Consider the following 14003-nt stretch of genomic DNA (forward strand, 5'->3'; position numbering starts at 1 on the left):
TAGCCACCATATATGCTAGTCGCTCGCTGCAGCTCCACATATTACCTTGCCTTACCTATAAGCTTAAATAGTCTTGATCGCGAGGGTGCAAGATTGCTGAGTCCCCGTGACTCACAGATTACTTCCAAACCAGATGCAGGGACCGATGATACCGTTCCAGATGATGCGCTTGAGCTCAAGTGGGAGTTCGATGAAGACTCTCGTCGTTACTATGTGTCTTTCCCAGATGATCAGTAGTGGTGCCCAGTTGGGGCGATCGGGGTCCGTGTCCCATGTGGGGGTTGATCTTATATTTTGGTACCGTAGTCGGACCATGAGTGTATTGGATGATCGTAATGTTATTCATGTATTTGTGTGACGTGGCGAGTGTAAGCTAACTATGTATCCTTTCCCCTTTTATATATTACATGGGTTGTTGTGAAGATTACCTTACTTGCGACATTGCTTTTAATGCGGTTATGCCTCTAAGTCGTGCTTCGACACGTAGGAGATATAGCCGCATCGAGGGCGTTACACCACCAGAGGTTAAAACAGTAAACGTGATCCATGTGACAAAGAGGAGAAGCAAGCATGCACTCCGAGGCACACGCGCCATAGAGCCCGTCACCCCTAGGTTGGCCTACCCGATCACTTTTGATCGTAGGGATCACGAGACAAATATCCGGCACAAAGGACTGACGGCCTTGGTGTTAGACCCAATAATAAATGGGTACCATTTAACACGAGTCCTCATGGATGACGGCAGTGATCTAAATCTGATATATCAGGACACAGTCCGCAAAATGGGGATAGACCCGACACAAATAAGCCACAGTAATACTACCTTCAAGGGAGTACTACCGGACCAAGAGTCCCGCTGTACGGGCTCTCTACTACTAGAGGTGGAATTCGGTTCTCCTGATAACTTTCGAAGCGAAACGTTAACTTTTCACATCGCCCCATTCCGAAGTGGCTATCAAGCACTACTCGGAAGAACGGCTTTCGCTCGTTTTAACGCAATACCGCATTATGCTTTTCTCAAGCTTAAGATGCCCAGTCCACGTGGCATCATCTCAGTTAGCGGAAATACCGAACGTTTCCCACGTACAGGAGAGGATGCGGTGGCTCTAGCAGCCACAAACTAACGACCTCACCAACCAGGAAAATGGCAGGTCGTCAAGACCACGGACACGGTCAAACGAATCTGGTGTTCCATCATATATACATGAGATTGGTTTGAATATCAAACCCTCATAAACGATACCAGGGGCTTCCCGCGTGTAATCAGGGCCAGCCCGGCTCAACTTGGCTTCTCTTGAATTTTGATAGTTCATTGATAATAACCAATTCTTCTTTTTGGCACGGCAACTTTCACCTAAGTTCTTTCCTTTTGCAGATGACAATCGTGCTACACCCGTACAGGACACGGCACAACGGAGACACATGCGCAGATGTGCAGCAGGGACTCACCCAAAGGTTCCCTTTTAGATTAAGACCCTGCGTAAACCTTTTTTACTGTCTCTTGTTGCTCACATGCTCCGGATACTCCACACAACCGAGAAGTATGCTGACGTTATTGGCATGTGGCCACGTCAGGATTTTGCACGTACCTGGACACATGGGGTTTCTTATTAAGGGCATTGTTTAGCCCGGTATATGTTATAAAGACCGAACACCTTAGGGAGTGTTCGGCATCGCAAGTTTGGCCCTATATGCATCAGCTCCGAATCATGTCTTTGGTCACATGTTGGGTTTGCCCGGCTCTCACATTTTGGTACCTTACGTTCCGTTATATCGGCTAAGGTAGCACTGGGAGAACTACTGTGATTGTGCCCTGGTTCATCCGAATGAGCACCTCAGTAGAGAAAGCCAAAAATTGACTGTCATGATATAGCGAGAGACTGGTCAACCACTCGATGACTCATCGGAATCTTCGGGATTCCTCCGCATTAACGAAGGACTGTTTCCCGATCATGTACATACACGCCTCATATTCAGACGAGCGCAGAAGTACCAGGGGCTATATAGTAGCCCCACCATCAAACTCCTATGGCTAAGTGAAAGTGTTAAAGCAATATAGTCCGATTGCCTCGTTCGCTGTGCTATCACCTCCTTAACGGACCACGACGTTGGATCAAGTGTGGATACGCATTTTCTGCAAACACCCCGCATTATATGCGTGGGGGCGAAAGCCGACGACTGCAAACTTTCAGGTTATATACATATATACATAAACGGCCGCACAGCAGGCATCATAGTACTTTCGGGCAAAAGTATAAATACAGCCTTGATAATTTAGTAAAACATTGTTTTTACAATGGGAATACATGTCACTAGAACATAATATTCTTCGAGCACTGAGCCTCTATCGAACGAGCGCCTTCAAGAGCTTTTTCAAAGTAGTGCTCGGCAGCCACTCGGCCTACGGTCGAACCCTGTGTCGCAACAGTGGTGGCCTCCATCTCCGCCCAGTATGTCTTGACACGGGCAAGGGCCATCTGCGCACCCTCTATGCACGCCGATCTCTTTACAGCATCGATGTGTGGCACAACACCAAGGAATTGTTGCACTAAACTAAAGTAGCTATTCGGCCTTGGCCCTCCCGGCCACAGGTGATCCACAACGGACCTCATGGCAAGTCCGGACAACCTATGGAGCTCGGCCCTCTCGGCCAATCGCTCATTCAACAGCAGCGGACGGATTGGAGCGTGAAACTGTGACCAAAACAGCTTTTTCCACTTCGGGACCTTTCTGATCCTTGAAGTACTCGGCCGCATCAGCAGCACTTGCAGCCAAATCCATGTAGGCGTCCGCAGAACTCCATAGCCGGTCCAGAGGAGCATACTTCGGATCTCCGAACTTAGTCCGCAACAAGAAGGGCTTCCCAGACACGATATCTGCAACTTGATTCAGCTCCTCCTTCGTCGCTCTAATTTTGGAGCGGGCTTCCTTGGCAGCCACCAGGGCCTTCTCCAGGTCCGTCGCCTTCGCCCGGTTTTCTTCTTCAAGAAGCTGGTAACGGTCAGTGGCATCTTTTAACTCTATAGCCATCTTGGCTATTTTTTCCTTGCTCTCGCAATGCGCGGCCTGTTCGGCTCTTAACTCTTCGGCCGCCTTTAGAGCGGCCGCATTCCTACTCCTTGCTTGCTCCTTGGCTCGGGCAAGCTCCGCCCGAAGGGTCTCCACGGTGGCAGCTCCATCTGCAGTCACAACATATTAAAGATACTGGCATCATGCTACTCTTATTATGTGACGATCACCTGAGAAATCACTCACCATGTGCCTCGGCAAGCCGCTTGTTGACAAGCACGATGTCGGCATCTGCCGCATCAAGTTGCCGCTTTAGCTCGGCAAACCCATCAGTCCGGCTAGCCACCGGAGCTTCAGCCACCTGCACATAATGGTGGTCTGGTTATTGCCTGGGACTATGATCCTCTGTTTGCCGCCGTTTTTGACGACAACCAGAGTCTCAGGGGCTACTATCTGCATAGGGCATACCTAACGTGTGCGGTACTGTTAAAAACATACATTATTTCACGTACCCCGAAGCCTTTCAGCAGACTCATAAAGGCTTCATGCAAACCGCTTTTAGCGGATGAAATCCTTTCAATTACCGTACCCATTAGCGTACGATGCGCTTCCGAGACGGTCGCTTGCCCCAGAAGATCCTTCAGCGCGTCCGACCACACACTGTACGGACCCTTGCTGTCGCTCTCCTTAGGAGCTGGATACTGGGGATTCCGGGTAGCCAAAGGGTTATCCTCTGGCCTTAGTGGATCCGGAGATACCCTTCGCGACGACACTTCAAGGTCGCCCGCTTCATGAGGCGGGGTGTCCGGGGGAGGCGTTTCGCTCTCCATCTCCGGAAGAAGATCCCCCGAAGATGAACTCTGTCGAGAAGGGCTACGATCCGGACTACAATTTATAAGCATCGGTTATTGTCTTCGGAAGCAAGGTAGGATGTTTCCACTATTAAGTACTTTTCGATTACTTACATCTCGGTAGAGGGATGATCCCCGCGCGGACATTGTGCGGCAAGAATACCCTCCGAGGCAGGACCCTCTGATGAAGATTTATTCTCCCGTTTGGAAACCTTAGTTTCCGGATCTTCAGAGGTAGTCCTCTTCCTTCCCCGGGGAGAGAGAATGTCAGATTCTTCCCTTTGATTGTCCTGCGAAGGTGCTCATTCCCCCGGCTGGAATAAGTAGCGAGTGAGGCCCGCTTTCGCCCTCTTTATTCCCCCCCCCCCATCATCTTCCTTTGAAGGCACTGGATAAGGCGTCGGCTCGAGCATCTTGTCCAGTACCAGATTGTCCAAGCCCTCACAAAGGGGGGCCAAACACCTGATCATCATCGCCTTTGTTATCCAATCCTGGTCAAAAAGCTGCTCTTTAGAATGATGCCATGATAAATAAAAGGACAGTAGGTTCGACATGGGATTACTTACTTGGGCAGCGGGGTGGTTGCAGCTCAGACCCACGTCCTCGGTGGTGTTCGGACACTCTATTTGGGGTCCGAAGAACGATTTGTACATCTCTTCGAGCGTTATGCAGAGGAAATGTTGAATAGCTCGCGGTCCTTCCGGGTTGAATTCCCACATGCAGAGGGGCCGGCGTTTGCAAGGCTGGATTCGATGAACTAGCATAACTTGCATTACCATAACCAGACTGAAATCTCTCTCAAAGAGATCTCGGATGCGGCTCCGCAGTATTGGCACGTCCTTTGCTGGACCCCAGCTCAGCCCCCTGCTGATCCATGGCATCAGTTGTGGTGGGGGGCCCAAGCGAAAGGTGGGGGCAGCTACCCACTTGGCACTTTGGGGAGTTGTGACGTAAAACTACCCCCGCTGCCACAATCCGGACACCTCTGGGAAGGAACCCTCTGGCCATGGAGCGTCAGCGATTTTGCTTATTAAAGCACCTCCGCACGCTGCATGCTGCCCCTCGATCATCTTCGGCTTCACATCGAAGGTCTTGAGCCACAGGTCGAAGTGAGGGGTAATGCGGAGGAAGGCCTCACATACAACAATAAATGACGAGATGTGAAGAAGGGAATCTGGGGCCAGATCGTGAAAATCCAGCCCATAATAGAACATAAGACCCCTAACAAAGGGATCCAGAGCGAGGCCTAGTCCTCGGAGGAACTGGGAGATGAACACAACGCTCTCGTTGGGTTCGGGAGTAGGGACGACCTGCCCTCGGGCGGGCAGCCTATGCGAAATTTTGGCGGTCAGATATCTGGCCTCTCTCAACTTCTTGATGTCCTCCTTTGTGATGGAGGAAGGCATCCACCGACCTTGAAGGTTGGATTCGGACATAAGGTCCGAAGCACCTGACCTGAGCTTTGGGTGTTAGAACTCGAGGCGGAGGAAGGATTCGATTGAGCACGGGAGGGAAAAAAGAAAGAGCCTTGTTCCCTTTATAAAGAGGGTGAATATCAGGCGTCCTCCTCGTGGCCGTTTGGGACTTGCCTAAGATCTAGGAGTCATACCAACAGGCACGGTTGGGTTACCCACGTTTGTATTGATGAGAATCCCGTGATAAGGGGGGCACGATCTCTACTTTGACAAGACATGTCAAGAAAACCGCCTCGCGCTATGTTCGGAGCTGGTTGAGAAAAAACGGTTCGAATAATGACCGGGCCATGGCGTGATGTCATGCTGTCAAAACGTGTCAGTAGATTAGATTTGTGGAAATATTACTCTCTCTCTATGGTGGTATGTGGAACTTATTTTGCAGGGGTCGAACACTGTCCTTGTATTCAAACTCTTCCATGGTGTATTCGGAGGAGGAACCCGCCTTGCAATGCCAAAGACAACACTGCGCGCCGGACTCATCGTCATTGAAGCCTGGTTCAGGGGCTACTGAGGGAGTCCTAGATTAGGAGGTCTCCGGACAGCCGAACTATATCCTTTGGCCAGACTGTTGAACTATGAAGATACAAGATTGAAGACTTCGTCTCGTGTCCGGATGGGACTCTACTTGGCGTGGAAGGCAAGCTAGGCAATACGGATATGTATATCTCCTCCTTTGTAACCGACCTTGTGTAACCCTAGCCTCCTTCGGTGTCTATATAAACCGGAGGGTTTTAGTCCATAGGACAACATACAATCATACCATAGGCTAGCTTATAGGGTTTAGCCTCTTTGATCTCGTGGCAGATCAACTCTTGTAATACTCATATCATCAAGAACAATCAAGCAGGACGTAGGGTATTACCTCCATCAAGAGGGCTCGAACCTGGGTAAACATCGTGTCCCCTGCCTCCTGTTACCATTCGCCTTAGACGCACCGTTCGGGACGCCCTACCCGAGATGCGCCGGTTTTGACACTGACATATGCCATGCTGTGTACCAGATCTATTGTATACCCTACACTATTTTTGGCAAGGGATTACAATAGTGATCTAGGAGTAGATCACTGGACAGCGGTCAAAATTATCCTTAGTGGAATAAGGATATATTTCTCGATTATGGAGGTGAAAAAAGGTTCGTCATAACGAGTTACATCGATTCAAGCTTTGACACTGATCTGGATGACTCTAAGTCTTGATCTAGATACATATTGAAAGTGGGAGCAATTAGCTAAAGTAGCTCCGTGCAGAGCATTGTTGACATAGAAATTTGCAAAATACACACGGATCTGAATGTGGCAGACCCGTAGACTAAATTTCTCTCACAAGCAAAACATGATCACACCTTAGTACTCTTTGGGTGTTAATCACATAGCGATGTGAACTAGATTATTGACTCTAGTAAACCCTTTGGGTGTTGGTCACATGACGATGTGAACTATGGGTGTTAATCACATGGTGATGTGAACTATTGGTGTTAAATCACATGGCGATGTGAACTAGATTATTGACTCTAGTGCAAGTGGGATACTGAAGGAAATATGCCCTAGAGGCAATAATAAAGTTATTATTTATTTCCTTATTTCATGATAAATGTTTATTATTCATGCTAGAATTGTATTAACCGGAAACATAATACATGTGTGAATACATAGACAAACAGAGTGTCACTACTACGCCTCTACTTGACTAGCTCGTTAATCAAAGATGGTTGAGTTTCCTAGACAGGGACATGAGTTGTCATTTGATTAATGGGATAACATCATTAGGAGAATGATGTAATTGACTTAACCCATTCCGTTAGCTTAGCACTTGATCATTTAGTATGTTGCTATTGCTTTCTTCATGACTTATACATGTTCCTATGACTATGAGATTATGCAACTCCCGTTTACCGCAGGAACACTTTGTGTGCTACCAAACATCACAATGTAACTGGGTGATTATAAAGGTGATCTACAGGTGTCTCCAAAGGTACTTGTTGGGTTGGCATATTTCGAGATTAGGATTTGTCACTCCGATTGTCGAAGAGGTATCTCTGGGCCCACTCGATAATGCACATCACTATAAGCCTTGCAAGCATTGTAACTAATGAGTTAGTTACGGGATGATGTATTACAGAACGAGTAAAGAGACTTGCCGGTAACAAGATTGAACTAGGTATTGAGATATCGACGATCGAATCTCGGGAAAGTAACATACTGTTGACAAAGGGAACAACGTATGTTGTTATGCGGTTTGACCGATAAAGATCTTCGTAGAATATGTGGGAGCCAATATGAGCATCCAGGTTTTGCTATTGGTTATTGGCTGGAGACGTGTCTCGGTCATGTCTACATAGTTCTCGAACCCGTAGGGTCCGCACGCTTAAAGTTTCGGTGACGATTTGTATTATGAGTTATGTGATTTGATGTACCGAAGGTAGTTCGGAGTCCCGGATGAGATCGGGGACATGACGAGGAGTCTCGAAATGGTTGAGATGTAAAGATTGATATATTGGGCGACTATATTCGGACATCGAAAAGGTTTCGAGTGATTCAGGTATTTTTCGGAGTACCGGGGAGTTGCGGGAATACGGGGAAGTAGTATTGGGCCTTAATGGGCCTTAGTGGGAAGGAGAGGCAACAGCCAGGAGGTGGCACGCGCCCCTCCCAAGCCCAGTCTGAATTGGACAAGGGGTTTGGGGTGCGGCCCCCCTCTCCCTTCCTTCTCCACTCCCCTCCTTCCCCCCTTCTCCTAGTTGGACTAGGAAAGGAGGAAACCTACTCCTACTAGGAGTAGGAATCCTACTCCCTTGGCGCGCCCCTCCTAGGGCCGGCCTCCTCCTCCCTTGCTCCTTTATATACGGGGGCAGGGGTACCCCAAGACACAAGTTGATCGCAAAGATCTCTCCCAGCCGTGTGCGGTGCCCCCCTCCACCATAATCCACCTCGATCATACTGTAGCGGTGTTTAGGCGAAGGCCTGCTACGGTAGCTTCATCAACATCATCACCACGCCGTCGTGCTGACGAAACTCTTCCCCAAGCTCTACTGGATCGTGAGTTCACGGGACGTCACCGAGCTGAACGTGTGCTGAACTCGGAGGTGTTGTACGTTCGGTACTGAGGATCTGTCGATTGTGAAGACGTACAACTACATCAACCGCGTTGTCATAACGTTTCCGCTTAATGGTCTACGAGGGTACGTGGACGACACTCTCCCCTCTCATTGCTATGCATCACGATGATCATGTGCGTGTGTAGGAGAAATTTTGAAATTACTACATTCCCCAACAGTGTCGTGGCGGGATCTACATGTGAAGCGGAGTACATTGATGCTTCAGAAGCAGCGAATGAAGGAGTCTGGATGAAGGAGTTCATATCCGATCTAGGTGTCATACCAAGTGCATCAGGTCCAATGAAAATCTTTTGTGACAATACCGGTGCAATTGCCATGGCAAAGGAATCCAGATTTCATAAGAGAACCAAGCACATCAAGAGACACTTCAACTCCATCCGGGATCAAGTCCAGGTGGGAGACATATATTTTTTGCAAGATACATACGGATCTAAATGTTGCAGACCCGTTGACTAAGCCTCTTCCACGAGCAAAACATGATCAACAGCAAGGCTCCTCGGGTATTAGAATCATTACTGTGTAATCTAGATTATTGACTCTAGTGCAAGTGGGAGACTGGAGGAAATATGCCCTAGAGGCAATAATAAAGTTATTATTTATTTCCTTATTTCATGATAAATGTTTATTATTCATGCTAGAATTGTATTATCCGGAAACTTGATACATGTGTGAATGCATAGACAAACAGAGTGTCACTAGTATGCCTCTACTTGACTAGCTCGTTGAATCAAAGATGGTTAAGTTTCCTAGCCATAGACATGAGTTTTCATTTGATTAACGAGATCACATCATTAGGAGAATGATGTGATTGACTTGACCCATTCCGTTAGCTTAGCACTTGATCGTTTAGTATGTTGCTATTGCTTTCTTCATGACTTATACATGTTCCTATGACTATGAGATTATGCAACTCCCATTTAGCGGAGGAACACTTTGTGTGTTACCAAATGTCACAATGTAACTGGATGATTATAAAGGTGATCTATAGGTGTCTCCGAAGGTACTTGTTGAGTTGGCGTATTTCGAGATTAGGATTTGTCACTCCAATTGTCGAAGAGGTATCTCTGGGCCCTCTCGGTAATGCACATCACTATAAGCCTCGCCAGCATTGTAACTAATGAGTTAGTTGCGGGATGATGTATTACAGAACGAGTAAAGAGACTTGCCGGTAATGATATTGAACTAGGTATTAAGATACCGACGATCGAATCTCGGGCAAGTAACATACCGATGACAAAGGGAACAACGTATGTTGTTATGCGGTTTGAACGATAAAGATCTTCGTAGAATATGTAGGCGCCAATATGAGCATCCATGTTCCGCTATTGGTTATTGACCGGAGACATGTCTCGGTCATGTCTACATACTTCTCGAACCCGTAGGGTCCGCACGCTTAAAGTTCTGTGACGATCAGTTTTATGAGTTTATATGTTTCGATGTACCAAAGGTAGTTCGGAGTCCCAGATATGATCATGGACATGAAGAGGAGTCTCGAAATGGTCGAGACATAAAAATTGATATATTGGAAGCCTACATTTGGACATCGGAAGAGTTCCGGGTAAAATTGGGATTTTACCGGAGTACCGGAGGGGTTACCGGAACCCCCCGGGGGCTAATGGGCCTTGTTGGGCCATAAGGGAAAGAGAGAGGGGCCGGCCTAGGGCAGGAAGTGCGCCCCTCTCTTTGATCCGAATTGGACTAGGAGAGGGGGGGCGCCCCCTTTCCTTCTCTTTCTTCCCCTTCCTTTCCCCTCCTAGTAGGAGTAGGAAAGGGAGGAATCCTACTCCTACTAGAAGGAGGATTCCTCCTCCTGGCGCACCAACAAGGGCCGGCCGGCCTCCCCCTTGCTCCTTTATATACAGGGGCGGGGGGCACCTCTAGACACACAAGTTGATCACAAAGATCTCTCCCAGCCGTGTGCGGTGCCCCCTCCACCATAATCCACCTTGGTCATACTGTAGCGGTGTTTAGGCGAAGCCCTGCTGCGGTAGCTTCATCAACATCATCACCACGCCGTCGTGCTGAAGAAACTCTTCCCCGAGATCTACTGGATCGTGAGTTCGCAGGACGTCACCGAGCTGAACGTGTGCTGAACGCGGAGGTGCCGTTCATTCGGTACTGAGGATCGGTCGATCGTGAAGACGTACGACTACATCAACCGCGTTGTCATAACGCTTCCGCATTCGGTCTACGAGGGTACATGGACACACTCTCCCCTCTCGTTGCTATGCATCACCATGATCCTGTGTGTGCGTAGGGAAAATTTTGAAATTACTACGTTCCCCAACAATGAATTGGAATTTATTAGAATACTCTATGTGCTTCACTTATATCTTTTGAGCTATATAGTTTTTGCTCTAGTGCTTCACTTATATCTTTTAGAGCACGGTGGTAGTTTTATTTTATAGAAATAATTGATCTCTCATGCTTCACTTATATTATTTTGAGAGTCCTTTAGAACAACATAGCAATTTGCTTTTAGGCATAATAAAAACTTTCATATAAGTGCATTGAATACTAAGAGAAGTTTGATACTTGATTGTTTTGAGATATGGAGATGGTGATATTAGAGTCATGCTAGTTGAGTAGTTGTGAATTTGAGAAATACTTGTGCTGAAGTTTGTGATTCTTGTAGCATGCACGTATGATGAACCGTTATGTGATGAAGTCGGAGCATGATTTGTTTATTGATTGCCTTCCTTATGAGTGGCGGCCGGGGACGAGCGATGGTCTTTTCTTACCAATCTATCCCCCTAGGAGCATGTGCATAGTACTTTGTTTCGATAACTAATAGATTTTTGCAATAAGTATGTGAGTTCTTTATGACTAATGTTGAGTCCATGGATTATATGCACTCTCACCCTTCCACCATTGCTAACCTCTCTACTACCACGCAACTTTTGCCTGTACCATAAATCCACCATTTACCTTCCTCAAAACAGCCACCATACCTACCTATTATGGCATTTTCATAGCCATTCCAAGATATATTGCCATGCAATTTTCCACCATTCCGTTTGCTATGACACGCTTCATCATTGTCATATTGCTTTGCATGATCATGTAGTTGACATCGTATTTATGGCAAAGCCACCATTCATTATTTTCTCATACATGTCACTCTCGATTCATTGCATATCCCGGTACACCGCCGGAGGCATTCACATAGAGTCATATTCTGTTCTAAGTATTGAGTTGTAATTCTTGAGTTGTAAGTAAAAACAAGTGTGATGATTAGCATTATTAGAGCATTGTCCCAGCGAGGAAAGGATGATGGAGACTATGATTCCCCCACAAGTCGGGATGAGACTCCGGACGAAAAAAAGAGGCCAAAAAAAAGAAGAAGGCCCAAATAAAAAAAGAAAAAATGAAATGAGAGAAAAAGAGAGAAGGGACAATGTTACTATCCTTTTTCCACACTTGTGCTTCAAAGTAGCACCATGATCGTCATGATAGAGAGTCTCTTATGTTGTCACTTTCATAAACTAGTAGGAATTTTACATTATAGAACTTGGCTTGTATATTCCAATGACGGGCTTCCTCAAATTGCCCTAGGTCTTCGTGAGCAAGCAAGTTGTATGCACACCCACTTAGTTTCTTTTGTTGAGCTTTCATACACTTATAGCTCTAGTGCATCCGTTCCATGGAAATCCCTACTCACTCACATTGATATCTATTAATGGGCATCTCCATAGCCCTTTGATACGCCTAGTTGATGTGAGACTATCTTCTCCTTTTTTGTCTTCTCCACAACCACCATTCTATTCCACCATAGTGCTATATCCATGGCTCACGCTCATATATTGCGTGAAGATTGAAAAAGTTTGAGAATATCAAAAGTATGAAATAATTGCTTGGCTTGTCATTGGGGTTGTGCATGATTTAATATTTTGTGTGATGAAGATAGAGCATAGCCAGACTATATGATTTTATAGGGATAACTTTCTTTGGCCATGTTATTTTGAGAAGACATGATTGCTTAGTTAGTATGCTTGAAGTATTATTATTTCTATGTCAATATTAAACTTTTATCTTGAATCTTTCGGATCTGAACAATCATGCCACAATAAAGAAAAATTACATTGAGAAATATGTTAGGAAGCATTGCACATCAAAAATTCTGTTTTTATCATTTACCTACTCGAGGACGAGCAGGAATTAAGCTTGGAGATGCTTGATACGTCTCCAACGTATCTATAATTTTTGATTGTTTCATGCTATTATATTATCTATTTTGGATGAAAAAGTTTGAGAATATCAAAAGTATGAAATAATTGCTTGGCTTGTCATTGGGGTTGTGCATGATTTAATATTTTGTGTGATGAAGACAGAGCATAGCCAGACTATATGATTTTATAGGGATAACTTTCTTTGGCCATGTTATTTTGAGAAGACATGATTGCTTAGTTAGTATGCTTGAAGTATTATTATTTCTATGTCAATATTAAACTTTTATCTTGAATCTTTCGGATCTGAACATTCATGCCACAATAAAGAAAAATTACATTGAGAAATATGTTAGGAAGCATTGCACATCAAAAATTCTGTTTTCATCATTTACCTACTCGAGGACGAGCAGGAATTAAGCTTGGAGATGCTTGATACGTCTCCAACGTATCTATAATTTTTGATTGTTTCATGCTATTATATTATCTATTTTGGATGTTAATAAGCTTATTTTCACACTTTTATATTATTTTTGGGACTAACCTATTAACCGGAGGCCCAGCCCAAATTGCTGTTTTTCTGCCTATTTTAGAGTTTCGCCGAAAAGGAATATCAAACGGAGTCCAAACGGAATGAAACCTTCGTGAGCGTTATTTTTGGAACAAACGTGATCCACGAGACTTAGGGTGGACGTCAAGAAACAATCGAGGAGGCCACGAGGCAGGGGGCACACCCACCCCCCTAGGCGCGCCCTCCACCCTCATGGGCCCCTCGTTGCTCCACCGACCTACTTCTTCCTCCTATATATATCCATATACCCCACAAACATCCAGGAGCACCACGAAAACCTAATTCCACCGCCGCAACCTTCTGTACCCAAGAGATCCCATCTTGCGGCCTTTTCCGGAGCTCCGCCGGAGGGGGCATTGATCACGGAGGGCTTTAACATCAACTCCATGGCCCCTCCGATGATGTGTGAGTAGTTTATCTCAGACCTTCGGGTCCATAGCCAGTAGCTAGATGGCTTCTTCTCTCTCTTTGGATCTTAATACAAAGTTCTCCTCGATTCTCTTGGAGATTTATTCGATGAAATCTTCTTTTGCGGTGTGTTTATCGATGAATTGTGGTTTATGATCAAGTTTATCTATGAACAATATTTAAATATTCTCTGAATTCTTTTATGTATGATTGGTTTATCTTTGCAAGTCTCTTCGAATCATCAGTTTGGTTTGGCCTACTAGATTGATCTTTCTTGCAATGGGAGAAGTGCTTAGCTTTGGGTTCAATCTTGCGGTGCTCGATCCTAGTGACAAAAAGGGAAACGACACGTATTGTATTGTTGCCATCGAGGATAAAAAGATGGGGTTTATATCATATTGCATGAGTT

The 14003-nt window shown here is 45.8% G+C and overlaps 1 pseudogene; it reads left to right on the top strand.

Moving 5' to 3' along the window:
* Positions 1-14003, top strand: part of LOC125537954 — a 64758-nt pseudogene that overhangs the window by 49012 nt on the left and 1743 nt on the right.

Source organism: Triticum urartu, chromosome 2 (assembly GCF_003073215.2).
Source record: "Triticum urartu cultivar G1812 chromosome 2, Tu2.1, whole genome shotgun sequence".
In the NCBI taxonomy this organism is placed as follows: Eukaryota; Viridiplantae; Streptophyta; class Magnoliopsida; order Poales; family Poaceae; genus Triticum; species Triticum urartu.